Raw genomic sequence first — 5561 nt, 5'->3', positions numbered from 1 at the left:
AACAAAAACTTTCAACTACTAAACAGATCAATCCAAAACCGAACCATTCTGATATTTAGTTTGGATTTGAATTTTAATTCTTAAGTGAAAATCAAAATTCCAAACCAAAGCTTTCATATCCTATCTATATTGCCTTAATGCCCACCCCTAACGTCAATCAAATCTATTCGACTTTTGACCATCATTTGCATACATATTACATTTTCATTTAACTTTCTGTTCAGAGAATCTATACCCATTATGTTATGATCAAAAGCCATTGATAACCTGCTTTATGATTTCACATTTCTCTAGGGAACATTGTGTCTCCTGGCAGATCACATACAACAATACCCAAATGAGATAAAAGATAAATTAGTCCACTGGGGTACACACAAAATTTCAAAAAATAATAACAGTGGCTTAGTACTCACCACCCTAAGGAGAGGGTAAAAGATAGACAAAGTAAAACAAAAGCTCACCTCCCCTGTAAGATGCGCGACACATCTGTTCTCAACAAGCCACTCATCTTCTGATTGCAAAGCCGTAGACAAACACCAGCTTAATTAACTGTTTCAATAATGTCTATACAAAAGGACAGAGTTGAAGCTTTTTGGCGTTATATGATCGACATGCTTCTGCCAATTTGATCTACTAATGTGCCATCAAATGACATTTCTCTTTATGAAAGAAAAAAGAGTTCCAAATCTAAGAAAGAGGGAGATAACCTTCTTTGTTTAGCTTCAGAGGTATTTATCTATTAAAATATCCTTGAAAAGTTCATAGTCACCATCACCCTGCAAACATAACCATATTAGAACCGATATTTATTTGTACAAAAAGTTACCAAATAAAACTGGATTTGAGGTTAATAGCTAACTTTTGATCTGCATGGCATGCTGAAAACTATATCTTCTACTATTCCATAAGGATTTACATTGGTGTACATCTACATTATCAGATCTAGTTACTTGAAAACTCATAAATAACCATCATATACCATGAAACCAGAAAATACGAAGCCATAAAACTAGTTATATCATATAGATATGGTTGCATTAAATATTTATAAGTTTTATCTCAATAAAAATATTGTTTCCATATAAATTATTTATGCCCATTTGATCAAGATAAAGTCTGTAGGTACGAGATGCCACTGCATCCACTCCTTTGTGATTTGAGGAAACAATTTAGTATAAAAACAATCGCAAAAAAAATAATAAAAAATAATAGAGGTGATAAACCTCCATTTTGAATTAAAAATATGAACAAAGCGACACTCATCCACCTTCTAATGATATTACAGTATTTTCTAAAGCTCGGGTGGGTCGGTGGGGGATCAATATTCAGTGTGCCCCTTTTCTATAATAGATCATTGAAGTTATTAATAGACAACTCAATTCTCTTACAAATAAGAATTCATAAACTTACACTGGTGGAGAACCAATCGCCTCTTGGTGTAGGAGTCACAAGAGACCTCATTATTTCAACAATTGATACAGCAACTGAAGCAGTAGAAGATAATTCCCATTTTTGAATAAGTATACCACCTCTCTGAAGATCAATGCCTAAGCATTAGAGACTCTTTTGATAAAACAACACATGACAAGCACAAAAGAAAATCTCTGAAATTTGAGACCATACCTTTTGAATCTTTTGAGTGAACTCTTCCTCTAACCATTTAGAGTCTCTAATGACATCTTTGACAGGAAAACCATTAATTTTTGCATTTCAAAAGTCTGGAAAATAATAAAAAGAAACTCACCTAACTTATAGTAGGAACAGTATGCAAGTGAAAATAGCTTTGGCACCAGTGAATGAGAATCTTATCTGAAACCTGAGTGGTCGAATAATTTCCCCAGATGGTCATATTAGATAATTTTTCATAAAAGACTCCATCTTTTAGAGAAAGCTACACAATCATAGTACTGTATCTTAGCCTTTTGTGTTAACTACGTCAAAGAGCCTGCTAAACTGTATGATGGCTTACCTGGCATTTTTCTTTATTTTCATCTAATCCTTTCAATGCATGAACGTTCTTCAAAGGTATGTTTGGAGAATTTTTCAAACAAATCAATGCACTAAAGAGGAATATCAAGATATTAGAAATGAACAGATAGGGATATAAACCTTCTTAGCAAAGATTTGCCCATTTATATCCAATAAGCCAACTCATTCCATTCCAGGACCTCAAGGCTTTTCTCCAATGAGAAATTTCCATTCATAATCCTAGAACACCTCATAAAGATCTATTCCTATGCTGACCTCCCTAAGCAACGAAAACAAGGAATCCTTTAGTTCCATATCAACTCCTGCATGGTGACATTAACCGTTAGTAAAGCAGAAATTCATCAGATGTTATCAACAAAAGTAGAAATTCCATCTTTGACCTAGAGTTAGTGAGAATTAATATCATTGAAAGCAATTACAACAAAGACATGAAAGTTGAGTAACCCATACAATTACTATAAATAAGAAAATGAACATTCTTTATCGAATTTCAGAAAACAAACACATTTATTTTATAATATTGTTAGGAAGTGCTTAAATTATGTGACCATATAAATATAGCTAAAAATAGTTCATCCTCCAGTTAAGTTATAAATATATTGCCACTGCCCCTGCCTGCACAAAAAATAGAAGGAAGATAAGAGAAAAGAGGAAACTACATATTTATGTCCATGAAGGATCTTTCAAGAATGTAGATGCTGATGGTATAAGGAAAATGCCTATCTTCAAGGTCTTGGATCGACCGCTCAGACCCCAATAATTTTAATGCAATTGATTGATCCGGCACAAAAAACTTTACCTAATGCAAGCTGGAAAAATAAAACCATTATATACTTTCTCAGGTTTTATGAGACTGGTTAAATAGCTTCTGAAAATTTTTACCTATGAAGAAATGGTTCATAAAAACAAACACGATGGTGTTTATTCATAATTTAAGGTCAACAATCTAGTTAAGCCGTTTGAAAGGATATTAGATTACAAAAAGAACTCAGTGAGTTTAGATAATAAATGAGTTTAACTATATTATCCCAAGAACGTGATCACTCTTTACTGATGGCTGTGTGCAGCTACATATTAATTTTGACCCTAATAATTCATTAATCTCGAGAGCACATGATTGATCTATTACTGTCTACATCATGCAGTCCAGAAAATTAATTAAGCAATATGCTCAATTTTTAGTTCCTAATAAAGAAATTTGTACATTGTCTGGGTTGTGGTTGAAGTAAAAATAAGTAGCACTTATTTAAAAAAAAAGGTAAAAAAAGCTTCTTACTTTAAAAGAAGATGATTAGTAATCATTCTGGTAGAACCAGATACATAGACATTTATCAGCTTCTTCCAAGAACTTGTCTCTTCTTCTTGTTGAAAAAACATTATTCTTAAAATAAAATACTAACTAAAAGCACTATTGATATGTCTATGTTTCTTAATCACATCGGCAAAAAATTTGAAAGACTGCTTCTTGTTGGTTAAAGATAAAAGGGTGTTGGCTAAACCTAGATGTCTATAGTAAATGAAATTTCATTACTAGCAAAAATAAATAAATAAATTAGACGAAGGTAACTTAGAGCTTTGAGATGATAAGTGAGACAGAAAACACCAAAGTATTCCTTTTTTTTAATTACAGGTTCACTGGGAGAAGAAAAGAAAGGTATTAAAAAGTGCTAACATAAGTAGTAGTATGTTATGTATATGTTACTAGAGGTGAAGAAAAATAAACATACTTATAGGTAACATAGCAACAATTTATTTGTTCCAAGAGGAATTGGAGTTGGAGTTAATCGAGGCTTGTGGGTTGATACATGGAAAAATTGTGAAGTGTAAAGAGATGTCATTTTACTGGGTGAAGGAACAAACTCTGCCACCGCCATGGAAGCAGAGTATGAAGTAGTAGTAAGTATGTTAGAGAGTATAATTTGATGGAGAGAGGACATAGAGAAGCTAAGTTTATGATTTTTGGAGGGGAGAATGACATTTCACTTTGGATCAACTCTTCATTTTTAGCCATCGCATACCACACTTGTCACCTCAACTCATCTCATTTCTTCTCATCTCATGTATACTCGCTTCCTCAAATATTATTTTTATTATTATTATTATTATTATTATTATTATAAAACAATTCCAGCATTTTAGTCATCTCCCAAATATTATGGATCACTACCTAAATGCCCTTTAAAAATGTCCTATATGTATTTCTCGATGTTCAACAATAATACCTTTATAATTTGGATGGTTGTTACCCTTCTCATTGTATTGGATTGTTAGTTTACCTATCATGTTTTTTTATTGTTACTTAAATGTTATTGTATCGTATCATGTAAATTCATCATTAGTTAAAAATAAAAAGACCCATTTTGTTTAACGACCGATTTGGTATGATTGCATCATTACTTTAATATTTTGTTTTTATTTTATCTTTACTTATTATTTAATAATCTTATGTTATCCTTTACCCTACCTTTTCGTAGTTGTTCTACCCCATACCCTACTTTTGTTATAGCTTTATCATTCAAATTGTTGATATGTGACATTATGTGTAGTGACAGAGAAAGATACAATTTATACAAATATTATAGTTATTTAAACAATACAGTACGATATAATACATTATGAAACAATGCATAACAACCATGCAAACAGAGTGTTAATTACGATGATAAAGACTAAAACTTTAATCAATTTCTATAAATCACTCCCCCTTCCCTTTTTAGTAAAAAAGTAGATTTTAGGTCAAAAGTTATTTTAAATGCCTTTTTATAAGTGAGTTCTTCACTCCATGAAAGATAATCAGAGCAAAAATGACGGATTGTGTATCTTTTATTCGCAACAGAGGTTTTTGATTTTGCTACTGGAAAAATGAATCGCTCCAAAGTCTTCTTTAATTCACTAGGAAACACAGTTAAAGTTTTTCACAAACTAAATGCACTTGTATTGATGTTATAGATTTTTTTCCTTTTTCGTTTCTATTCTTTCTCCCTCTGATTTTTAATCACCCTTTCTTTTTAAGGAAGAAGCACATTCTTCTTAAAGGGTGTGCTTTGATTAACAGTTAAGAGTAAATGTTCCCTCATACTTTCAATCAAAGAAAAAAACTTATTTTTCACATCTTCGTTTTAGAGGAAAAAATGAATCGGGTCAGATCCGAGTCGGTCGGATTGGATCGATACACATGAGAGATTCGTGATCCGCAATTTTTGACTCTTAAAATTTAATATCTCCCACTTCACACATGGTGGGCAAGACAGAAACCAGCACGACATTAACAACATACTCAATTCATATGACAAATAGTTTGTGCGACCTGCAAGCATCAAGAGCTTTACATACAAGGCTTTACAAGATCCACATAGGAATTCAATCACATGTGGAAAGAATTCGCTACTAATATGAGGATCATATACCTCACAATTCCCTATAACTCATTTTCTACTTCAATTACAACTTCCCAAGCTAGACTCTAGATGTGACACGATGGTTAAAATTCTGAGAAACTCCAACCAAACCTATTAGCAGACACAACATGATGTAAGTAGTACAAAATCAAGAATAGACATAAATGCGAAAAA

At 32.2% G+C, this 5561-nt stretch overlaps 1 pseudogene; it reads right to left on the bottom strand.

Moving 5' to 3' along the window:
- Window positions 1-280: 280 nt before the first annotated feature.
- Window positions 281-3863, bottom strand: LOC129896686 (malate dehydrogenase [NADP], chloroplastic-like; annotated as a pseudogene).
- Between the last annotated feature and the right edge of the window lie 1698 nt (window positions 3864-5561).

This window comes from Solanum dulcamara, chromosome 7 (genome assembly GCF_947179165.1).
Source record: "Solanum dulcamara chromosome 7, daSolDulc1.2, whole genome shotgun sequence".
In the NCBI taxonomy this organism is placed as follows: Eukaryota; Viridiplantae; Streptophyta; class Magnoliopsida; order Solanales; family Solanaceae; genus Solanum; species Solanum dulcamara.
This window is presented reverse-complemented; position numbering and strand designations above follow the sequence as displayed.